The 12,169-nt window shown below is 43.6% G+C and overlaps 1 protein-coding gene across 3 annotated transcripts in view; it reads left to right on the top strand.

The window, feature by feature from the left end:
- DMTF1 (cyclin D binding myb like transcription factor 1) overlaps positions 1–12,169 on the top strand; it is an 884,631-nt gene that overhangs the window by 90,649 nt on the left and 781,813 nt on the right. The window lies entirely within an intron of this gene.

The following is a 12,169-nucleotide window of genomic DNA, read 5'->3' as shown; positions in this document are numbered from 1 at the left end:
GGTACACCATAAATAAAAAGAAATCACATCTTGTACCCTGTCAACAAATTATATTCCTGGGAGCAAGCTTGAACATAACTTCCCAGTTGGCTTTCCTCACGCCAGAGAAACAAATTCATTTGACAACTTACTTCAAACTACTAGCCACAAAAACCCTGCTATCTGCAAGGCAAATACTGCAAGCCTTGGGGTTCATAGCCTCGTGCATTCTACTAATTCCATATGCAAGACTGCATATGAGGAAACTACAATGATATCTAAAAGGCCTATGGTGTCAACATTCTTAGGATCTCGAAGCAATGACCCCTATCATACCTTGCCTATGGTTAGAATTCATTTGGTGGGCAGAGGCCTGCCACCAAAACAAGGGACTACCATTCACTCTACCTCCTGCTGCCCAAACCCTAACAACAGATGCATCAGACTATGCATGAGGGGGCTCACCTGGCAGGGAAGTGCATACAGGGAAAATGGAGCCCAAGTCAAATGCACCTGCATATCAATCAAAAAGAAATGTTAGCTATATAGAATGCTCTGACAGCCTTCAAGGACCACATTCTTCCAGGACAATTGATGGTAAAGAGGGATAACACCACTGTTATGTGGTACATAAACAAGCAGGGGGGTACCCATTCTTACCCCCTCTGCAGACTATCCATGGCTCTGTGGAACACAGCCTTGAGCTACCAAGTGCATCTACAGGCTCAATTCCTGCCAGGAAAACTAAATACACTGGCAGGCAAACTAAGCAGAAATCTCATGGACCCACACGAGTGGAAACTGGAACCAAAGATTTTCAACATGTTGATCAACAAATGGGGGTTCCCGGATATAGACCTATTTGCCTCCCCCCAGAGCTACCAATTGGACAAATTCTGTGCAAGGACTCCCCAAAACAAGCTTGGAAAGTGGATGCTCTGTCCTTCAACTGGAAAAATCTATCAGTTTATGCCTTTCCTCCTCTGCCTCTCCTCTCCAAAGTGCTGCTAAAAATCAAACAGGACAAACCAAAGAAGATACTGATTGCACCAGACTAGCAATGCCAACACTGGTACCCCCTCTTGTGCAGTGTGTCACAGCTGGCTCCATGGCACCTACCTCAGACCCCTACCCTGCCGTCTCAGCAGGAGAGCCCACCTCCAGCTGCAAACCCTGAACGTGGCAGCCTGGCTAATTACCTAATCTCTCCATTACCATCCCTCAGTAAACAAGGGTTGGATGTCATTTTGGAGGCAAGGAGGCCTAATACTAGAAAATCTTATGCTGAAAAATGGAAAAGATTCTGTGCCTGAAACGAAACTCAAGGGATTGCCACATCAGCACCCAATTTACCTCAGATTCTTCAATACTTAACTGAGATGCTTCACAACAGCCTTTCCTTTTCCTCCATTAAAATTCATGCCTCAGCCATTTCAGCTCATTACAACACAGAGCCACCCCTCTTTTCTCATCCACTACTCAAGCAGTTCCTCAGAGGGGCCAAAATCTTAAGACCACCCAGGAGAGCCCCAACTCCTGCGTGGGACCTTAATTTTGTATTGTTAAAATCACTCTTCCCCCTTTTGAGTCAGCTGCAACTGCAGAGTTAAAATTTCTTTCTTGGAAAGCAGCCTTCCTTTTAGCAATCACTTCAGCAAGAAGGGTATCTGAATTACAGGCCCTTATGGCAGTGGAGCCTTTCATCATTTTTCATGCGGACAGGGTGTCCCTCAGGACCCAATCCCTCTTTCATGCCCAAGTTGGTATCCAGTGTGGCTCTTATTCAGTCCATTCATTTGCCAACCTCCTTTTCTAACCCACAGAACAAAGGGGAACAGATACTGCATTCCTTAGATGTGCACAGACAACTTAGATTTTACTTGGACAGGACTAAACCTCAAAGGAAATCTGAACAACTGCTGGTGACATGTGCTGCAGGGGCAGAGGGGAAGGCTATTTCAAAGCAAACCATTTCTAAATGGATAGGCCATTGCATTCATTTCTGCTATAAGCACCATGGAAAACCTATCCCACAGGGGATTAGACCCCATTCAACCAGGGCTGCATCTACCTCTACAGCCTTTCTCAGAGATGTCCCTACCAGAGGCATCCTAGAAGCTACTACCTGGAGTTCTGTACATACTTTCACCAAGCATTCCCATTTGCCAATTTTCTCTAAATCCAGAGCTGGCTTTGCCACTGCAGTCTTGCAGGGCCTTATAGCTGGTCCTAATGCTATCTAAATTTCTCCTCCCATCCTTAGCTTTGGGAATCTACCCAAATATGCTGACTGCAACAGTGAAACATGAAGAACATAGTACAGTTGTGTACACTTACCGTAAATGTAGATGTTCAAGTGTATTGCAGTCCTGTTTACCCTCCCTCCAGCCCCCTGACTTCCTTTGTTTATACCTCTATTCTCCTTTACTATACTTAAAAGCTTTTTGGTGTATTTGCTTTTTTGTTGGAGGTATAACCGTGTGTGTGTGTGTGTGTGTGTGTGTGTGTGTGTGTGTGTGTGTGTATATTTAATTGCTTCCCACTAAGGGGGGCACCTGACATCTGGGGCAAGAAAAACTGATGTAATGGTGTCGGCTGCATGCTTTATACCCGTGACTACCTGACGTCATAGAAGATGAGACAACAACCGACTCAGGACCCAAGACTTTGATAATCAGGCCGACTGAGGGCTACTGCAAGCAGATAACCGAAATGGGATGACTGCAACAGTGAATACACTCAAACATCTACATTTATGGTAAGTGTACACAGCTGTACTTTGTTGCTTAATGACAATTATAGCTTGAAGACTTTGTGATTTAATATGTTATAATGGTTTTCTGACTTTTTGTCTTGATGAGGAAACCATTTGGTTTCCGTCCCTATGGTATTGTTGTTTAAGAGACTAAGTGCTACCCAAGCAGGAACTATCCATGGCAATTTAATGATTACCAGCTATTCTATACATGTTATTAAAAATATTATATAGGTTCATAGGTAAGTACTAGGCTATCTGCCCAGGGGCATTTATAAGCCTAGCCACAGAGTGATGGCTTTCGCCTCCCCATTAGATTAGTAACCTGGGCCTCTGTCTAACAGGGCTCCTGAAGTGATCCTAGGGTAGAACTTACGATTATCCATCCACTCATCAAGATTTTTCTTGAAGAGGGTCAGAGAGGAGCTCTGTCGAATATGGATTGGGATTCTATTCCAGAGTGAGGGGAGTAGCTGGGACAGGAATCTATCCCTCCAGTATGTCCTGTTTATTGTTCTGCATAGGTTCAAGCCGCTAGAATGAGTGGTTCTGAGGGATCTTGGTTTTTTTTGAGGTGAAGCATGTCCATTAGTTCAGGGTTTGACATGGCCCTATAGGTCAAACATAGGTCACCTCTGAGCAGACGGTAAGCGACTGAGAAGAGCTAGAGCTTTTTTAGTTGTGCATCATAGGGTAATTGTTTAAGGCCCTTAATCCTCTTAGTGAGGTACTTCTGTGGTCTTTCTCATTGTTGCAGGTGTCTAGTGAGGTACATCCCAAATGGGGAATTGTACTCTATTATGGGCCTAATGAGTGAAGAGTAAAGGGGCACAATCACCTCCTTGGATCTGGATGAGAAACCCATTGTGATCAGGTGTGCTACATAGAAGGATTTCCTGACCATTATGGCTATGTGGTTCTCAAAGGAGAGCATTCTATCTACTTGGGTACCCAGGTCCCTAATTACTTCTTCTGTGCTTAGTGGATTCCCATCTATGTGGTACTTTGTTTTTCCTAAATGGGATTACTATGCATTTTTTGGCATTTAGCTTGAGGCCATGACTTTGACACCAGGTGTTTGTCTCTGAGAGACCCTTTTGCAGGATGTCTGTGTCAGCCGGAGAGTCAGTTATTGCACCCAATTTACAGTCATCTGCGAACTTGGTTAGCAACAGTCCCTCCACATTTGCCTGTACTTCGGAGAAATATATACCGAACAGGAGGGGTCCCAGGACTGACCCCTGTGGGACTCCGCTTGTGACTGGTTTAGAGTCAGACATGGCACCTGCCACTCTTACCATGTGGGTTCTGTCTGAGAGCCAATTGGCAACCCATCTCGTGACATGGGGGTTGATATTTAAGCTGGTGAGTTTGTCAATGATTCCTGAGTGTGGGATGGTGTTGAACACCTTAGTGAGGTCCAGATATGCTGTGTGGACCACCTTCCCTTTATCTATGGCCTTGGTGACTGTTTTGAAGAAGTCGACCAAGTTCAGGAGGCAAGATCTGCCTTTAACAAAGCTGAACTGGGTGGGTTCCAGTGTCTGGAGGTTCCCAATGTCCCTGTTAATGAGCTCCATGACAATGCGTTCCATGGCTTTGCAGACCAAGTTAGTCAAGCTTATAGGGCGATAGTTCCCAGGGTCAGTTGTGGCTCCACCTTTGTGGAGTGGTACGACTGTTGCTGTACGCCATTCTTTGGGTACATAGCCTGTAGAGAGGCTGAGTTTGAATAGTGTTTTGAGATGGGGGGGTTAGTTCATTCTGAAGCTCGTGTAAGACACAACTTGGGATACCATCTGGTCCCATTGATGCTGTGTTTTTGGCCTTTGCAAGGGCTGTCTTTACTTGTGTGTCTGAGATATCTGGAACGCCACATTCTACTGGGATGGGTGCTAGCCCCTTTGGTGGAGAGGGAGGTGAAGTTTGCACTGAACTTGTCAGCCAGGATGTTGGCAATGTCAGTTGGTTCAGTGTATTTATGGCCATTATGCACTAGCTCGGAGCATATCTGAGAGTTTGCCCCTAGACTCTTGACATAGTTAAAGAAGGCCTTGTGGTTATCCTTAGAGTCACTGGCTATTTTTCTTTCGAAGTTGGCCTTGGATGATTTAATGAGGGAGCGCAGTTTTTTACTGATGTTAATCAGAGATGCCTTCTTATTTTGGGATTTTGTTCTATCTTGCAGGAGTTTCCTCCTTCTGTTGTAAAGTTTATTTATGGCCGGGGTCCACCAGACTGGCTTCCTCTTTTTTGAGGAGTTGGTCTTGGTTTTACTTGGGATGGCTCGGTCCATGCATTCATGAAGGTGTTCATAGAATGCGCTTGTAAAGGATTCTGCCAATGGGTCATCATTTTCCATTTGATTGGGAGCTTTGAAACTTCCCACCTCGGTCTTGAGGAGTGTGAAGTTGGCTTTAGAGAAGTTTTTTACCTTGATTTCCTTGACTGTGGGTGGGGTCGGGATGTGGATGTCCAGTGTGATTAGTTTGTGATCTGATCTTACCAATGACGAGTTTACCTCAGGTGTGGAACATAGGTTTTCCATGTTGGTGATGACCAGGTCCAGTATGTTGTCACCTCTTGTGGGAGTGGTGACCAGCTGTTCCAGGGCGTTTGAGTTTATAAACTCAAGGAAGCATTGGGCTAGGGCGTTTGAGCTTGAATAGTTTTCCCAGTCAATGTTTGGATAGTTGAAGTCACCCAGTAGCATGGTGTTGGGTAGAATCTTCATACTTTCTAATATTCTCAGGAATGCTGCGTGAGGGTCCTGAGACAAGGTGGGAGATCTGTGGCAAGCTATAAGTTGAACAGTCAATTTACCCGCTATCAATTGCACTTGGATGGTCTCAGATTCCACGTGCTGTGCTACTAGCCTGGAGGTGTGGGTGTTCTTGATGAATATGGACACACCCCCTCCTTTTGTGTTCCGGTCCTGGTTTTGGGACCTAAAGGTATGGTAGGACTTATAGCCTGGTAGTACTAGGGTGCTCTCTGGAGCCCTGAACCAGGTTTCTGTCACTGCACATACGTCGATTTCTTCCATACTAAGGAGAGCCTTGAGTGTGTGCATTCTGAGGTTTAGACTTCTGGCGTTGAGCAGCATTACCCTCAGTTTTTGTTTATTATTGTTGTTTATGGAGGCGGGTTTGTCTTTTGAGCCTTGCCTAAAAAAGGCAGTATTGGAGCAGCAGTATTTGAAACCCCAGGGGCGACAGATGCAAGGCGTCTCTGGCGAAGCAACTTGGCTTGTCAAGCATGTCGTCCCAGGCTGACAAGTACTGGATCCCCTTTGAATGACACCAGTAGTTTAACCAATTGTTGAAACTGATCATTTTTTCTTCATATGCTGGCATCATTTTGGGTGAGGGCAGGATGCTACTCAGAGTCAGTCATACCAGCCTGGGCTACATGGTCAGAGAACTCCTCAATGTCTCTTTTCATGTAGTCCAGGGAGGTACGTCTCAGGTCCTTTACTCCAACATGTACAATGACAGAGTCATATCTGTACTTGTTGTGGAGTTACCTGAGTGCATGTGTTATGTGGTGGATTCTGGCACCCGACAGGCAGCTTACGGTAACCTTCTCCTTGTTCAGTCTAGTGAGTGAGACGTCTGTGTGCCTGATGATAGAATCACCAATTACTAGTGTGTTAGGTGTGTTATTTAGCCTTAGGGACTGTTTTTGCTTGGCAGACTAATGTTGTGACATATGTGTTACCTGGTTTCTGTTGTGGGGTGGGGGTTGCTTGGGTGTATGCTTAGGAGGTCTCTGTTGTTTAGGCAGGTTCTTATTTGGAGCCTCCGAGTATATTTTTGCGTGTTTCTGGGAGTTCTTTGCTGGTGCAGCTATGGGTGGTCTATGTGAGTCTGGTAATGTGGTGCTAGTGTTGCCCTTCTCCTTGTGACTGGATGATCCAGTCATGGGTTGAGAGAGCTTAGCCTCCAGCTTGGCTGTGTAGCTGCATCTCTCATATATGTTTGTGTTGGTTGGGAGGAGGAGGGGGTTGTCTGTGTACATGAGTCAATTGTAACATTGCCTCAGGATGCCCAGATTCACCAGCTGGACCGGAGAGTACACCTGAAGCTGTCCCTTGAACATGCCTGAATAGATGGTTTGGACTTGATTGGATGAGTAAAGAGCCTTATACTTCCTGAGTATAGGGCTGAAGTGCCAGCTGTAAGCTAGTGCTAGTTTTAGTAAGTACCGGTCTTAAAATGCCTTATTTCTAGTGCTGGGTTTGAAGTGTATCAAGTTTCAAGGGAAAAACTGAAGTGCAGACTTCGTGGAGCCTGGAATAGTTTAACCGCAGCTAAACAGCGCTGCGCGGTGCGCAAAACCGCACTAAGTGGTTTTTATACCAGGGAGATCAAAAGGATAGAAATTAGCCCAAAATGGCCAATGAGCTACAAGTTGCTGGGCTGGGACCACTCCTACAGGGACAGATAGGCTGCTCAAGAGTTCCCTCTCTCACAGTGAACAAGGAAGCCACCTAATTATCCAAGTATGATATGGGCAACACAAGAACCTTTACCACAGTCCTGGATTCAACAAAGCCTGAAAACTGGACTAGACTAGTTCAGAAAGGTGGGAAATCAAGGAGTTTTTGAGTGTTTTTTTTTTTTTCAGAAACAGAAATGCAGAGCTTAAATTACTTTAAATACACTGAGGAGACTAGCGCACTTGAGTGTGTAGCCTGCGACTGAGTTACAGGTAACTTAAATGCAAAAATGACAAACAGTAACTTTGTTTAAGTGCAACAAAGAAATAAGTACAGTAAGCAATGCAGATATCACTAGAGATCCACAGAAACACTGAGAAGCCGCATTTTAGGTGGGATTAGCGTTTCAGGGAAGCAACAAGCAAAAACAATACTTAATCAAGTCCAAAGTCTCTCTTTTGTCTCTCGGCCGCTTGTAGGACTCTGCAGGGCACCACGAGGAGCTTGCTGAGCTGTATATATACTTATGTTTAGATAATTGTAAGTATTACTCCTAATGTTTTAAAACTCCCTTCTGTTTTTTCTACAGATTGATCTATTGATTTTTAAATGACCTATAATAGGATTAGGCATAAATGAATGTTTTAGATAGCGATAAATGCTTTTTATGGGTCTATATGCTTTAAACAATGAGTTTGATTGGTTGCCACTTGTTTTTTAAATTGTTCAGATGATTGCTTTGTTATGATCTGAAGAAGGCTATTACAGCCGAAAGCGCTCATCGTTTTTGTTCGTTCTTTGAATAAAGTGGTTGTTTTATCTGTATAATTGTCTAGTGTAAGTGTTTTATCAGAAGAGAATAAGCCATGGTGTTTAGCCGAATAGTTTTTTCATAATCTGTGAATAGAGTGAATTTTCTCTTATAAAGATAGGGCTGCAGCTTTTTCAATGCTTACGCTATGGCCAAACACTGTTTCTCCATGGCTGCATAACACTTTTCTCTAGAGTGAAGTCTACAGCTCAGATATACCACTAAGTGCTCATCTCTTTCTGCGGAAACTTGGCTAACTGCAGACATCATTTGAAGCATCTACCTGTACAATAAATTCTGTCTTCTAATCTGGGCTGGCTGACGCAAGGGGTCCTCCCAAAATCTTTCTATTTTTGGAATGCCTGTTCACAATCTGTGGTCCACACTACCTTGTCTGGTTTATTTTTCTTAGTTAGGTCAGTAAGGGGTGCAGCTATGGTATTGTAATTGGGCATAAATTTCTTGTAGTACCCCGCTGTCCCTAAAAATGGTCTCACTTGTTCCTTAGTAACAGGAACTGGTCACTTTTGAACAGCTTCCACCTTGACAGGTTCTGGCCTAATTTTACCACTTCCCACTCTGTGTCCTAAATAAGTGACCTCTGCCATACCCACTTGACACTTACTGGATTTAATGGTTAATCCCGCTCTACTTAATCTATCCAAGACCCCCCCTAACATGTTGGAGATGTTCCTGCCAGGAATGGTTATAATTAGCAATGTCATTAAGTATGCTAGAGGATATTCCCTTGCTCCTACAAAGATACGGTCTACCAGCCTCTGGAAAGTTGTTGGGGCATTTTTCATTCCAAAAGGCATCCTGGTAAATTCATGCTATCTGTAAGGGGTTACAAAAGCTGACCTTTCTCTAGCAGCAGAAGTCAAGGGCATCTGCCACTATCCCTTAGTCAAATCAGTATTGGTCAGATACCTAGCTCCACCCAGCTGTTCTAGGGCTTCGTCTGTTTTCGGTGTGGGGTATGCATCAGACTCTGTGCAACTATTTAATTTCTGGAAGTCTACACGGAAGTTCGCACTACCATCCTTCTTTGGTACTAGCCCTACAGAGGAAGCCCAAGGACTATTAGACTCTTGAATTACCCCCGGTTCTAGCATTTCCCTTTTGGATGTACTAGCTCCACCCAGCTGTTCTAGGGCTTCGTCTGTTTTCGGTGTGGGGTATGCATCCGACTCTGTGCAGCTATTTAATTTCTGGAAGTCTACACGGAAGTTCGCACTACCATCCTTCTTTGGTACTAGCCCCACTACCATCCTTCTTTGGTACTAGCCCTACAGAGGAAGCCCAAGGACTATTAGACTCTTGAATTACCCCCGGTTCTAGCATTTCCCTTTTTTCTTCTTTCAGAGTCTGCTTCGCTCTCTCCTGTACTCTATAAGGAACCTGCATAGTAGGTTTTTGGGGTCCTATGTCCACATGGTGCTGCACAAAGTCAGTACATCCAGGTTTCCTGTGAACATATCCCCCAAATTCCTGCAGTACTGTTTATCTCCCAAACTTGATTAGGAGTTAACTGCTGTGATATAGCATGGCAATCTCTTCCACAGAGGTGTTAATACTAGCCTCACCCAAAAGATCAGTTACCATATCCCTTTCAGACTCTTCTTGCCATTCATTATGAATGCTCAGTACTACGGCTTCCTTTTCGTGATACGCTTTCATCATATTCACATGGCACAGTTTGTGCCCTTGTCTCCCACCTACCAAATTTGCCATGTAGTTCACTTCATTGATTTTCCTCACCACCTCAAAGGGTCCCTCCCAAGCTGCTTATAACTTATGTCTAACAGGAACAAGTACGATCACCTTCAGTCCCTCAGCATACTCTCCAGCTCAAGCATTCCTGCCATACCACACCTTATTTTGTTGTTGAGCCACTGTTAGGTTCTCTTGAGCTAAACCCATGAGCTCCTTAAGTCTTGTCTGAAAGTTGTGAACATAAGCCACAAGAGACTCCTTGTGATATTCACTCTTATCTTCCCACTCATCTCAAAATCTAAAAGGCCCCTCACCCTATGCCTGCATAACAAATCAAAGGGTGAAAAACCTGTAGAATCCTGCAGTACTTCCCTGTATGCAAATAACCAATGAGGCAAATACTTGTCCCACTCCCTTTTAAACTAGTCTGCAAATGCCTGTAGCATAGTCTTCATTGTAGAGTTTAACCTGTCCAAAAGACCATTAGTCTGGGGATGGTGGGGGGGGGTGGTCTGTAGATGTTTCACCCCACAACACTTCCACAGACATGTCAGCAGGTCTGACATGAAGTTGGCACCTCGGTCAGTATTTCCCGTGGAAAACCCACACTGCTGAAGATTTCTAGAAAAGCATTTGCCACCTTCTCTGCCTCAATAGATGACACACCCTCCACCTCAGGATATCTGGTAGTATAGTCTACTACCACCAAGATGTATTTCTTTCCTGTAGAACTTGGAGAACTCAGGAGCCCCACAGTATCCAAGGCCACTCTCTGAAATGGCTCTTCGATAATAGGCAAAGGCATTACCAGAGCCTTAGCCATGTCCCCTGCTTTACCAACTTTTTGGCACTGTTCACAAGTCCTACAGTATCCTACCACATCTCTCTCAATCCCAGGCCAATAGAAGTTTTGCATAATATGGCTCTTAGTATGTCTTATGCCCATATGACCTGAGAAAGGAATGTCATGCTATGGCTAAGAGTGGCAGAAGGTAAGCTCTAGGTGCTACCAACTGCTGTATTACTTCACCTTCTAGACCACCTCCAGGAGTCCACTCTCCATACAACAAATCTTTGTTCCAGTATACCAACTCCCCTGTTCCCTGAGCCTCATGTGCCTCCTTAGCCATCTCCCTCAAGCTTTGTAACATTGGAGCCATAAGTTGAGCTTGTCTCAACTCTACCTTTGTGACCTTCCAGCTCCCCTTCCACAGGAAGCCTGGTCATTTCTGACAGCTGTGCCTTGCTGTCACTCTGGGTACCACCACTCACATCTGTCTTCGTTCAGACTTACTGCTACCAGATAGCACACAGCCACCACGCCAGTCCCAGCTTCAGGTACTAGAACTTTCTGGGTCTCTTCCAGACTACTGGACCTACATGCCATCATTTTAGAAAAACTGTAAATAACCAAATGTTCCTAATGTAACTGGAGAATACTGTCCCTCTTCTAATCTAAAACATAACAGCAAGGCAAAGGCAGGCTTACATTTTTTTTGCTAAGTACTTTTGCTTGGATATCTACTACCCAGCACTGTACCTGACTGTAGCAGTCTCTTCTGTAGTTCAAGTTAACAGTCTCAACTGTCTTATTTTAAAAAATAACAGTAAGCTGTTTGAAAAAGTTCTTTTTCGTGTCAATCATCTGTTCAAATAATCACCTAGCAACCAGGAACATTCTAATGACATCACCTACTGATCAGCTGATTCTCCACAGTTTGTACTTTGGAATCTTCTTCACAAACATGCATTTAGAAATGTATCAAAATACTCACAGATTCTTTAAACATTTTGTATAAGTAGAGAAATACTCAACATTTTAAAAACGTATTTACATTTTCACAATTAGACATGCTGGCATACAATACAAGTTAATCTGAGAATATACACAAATCTCCTGCCAGACATGCTAACACAGATGATGGTGTTTTCATTTTCTTCACAGACTTATCTTAAAAATTTGATTGGAATGTTTTGAACTAGCAGAGAAATATTGTCATTTGTAGGTAGGTTTTTAATCAAACCAGAATGGCCTTTTCTAACTGAGAATAATACTACATTGTTTAAAAACAGCTTTTTCAGTTCTCATCTGATTAGCAAACATAAGTACTATCTTAAATGTAAATATATAGCATTGTTGTGACTTCAGGCCTAAACATAATTGATAATTTTGTATAAAAGCAGTGTTTTTATTCATTTCTATGTCACAGGATATAAAATGAAATTAAAAATATTTTGTTGAAATCCAAGATGCAACTGCTTCTTTACCTTTGAGGGTAGGAGAACGCTGTAATGATGTTCTGTATGTTATCATATTAAGAACATTTCCAGAAAATTTCACGACAAAATGTAAAACACATGGGTATTTGTATGCAGTCAGTAGTTTGGCAACAGTCTTCTGGACAATGGTCAGTAAGAATGTTTAGGCCTATACAATAGAAGGAGGAAACTAGTACAGAAAAGAGTA

This window comes from Protopterus annectens, chromosome 11.part0, assembly GCF_019279795.1.
Source record: "Protopterus annectens isolate FY-2018-M chromosome 11.part0, PAN1.0, whole genome shotgun sequence".
Taxonomy (NCBI): domain Eukaryota; kingdom Metazoa; phylum Chordata; order Ceratodontiformes; family Protopteridae; genus Protopterus; species Protopterus annectens.
Note: the sequence above shows the minus strand (reverse complement) of the source record. Positions and strands in the feature narration are given on the sequence as shown.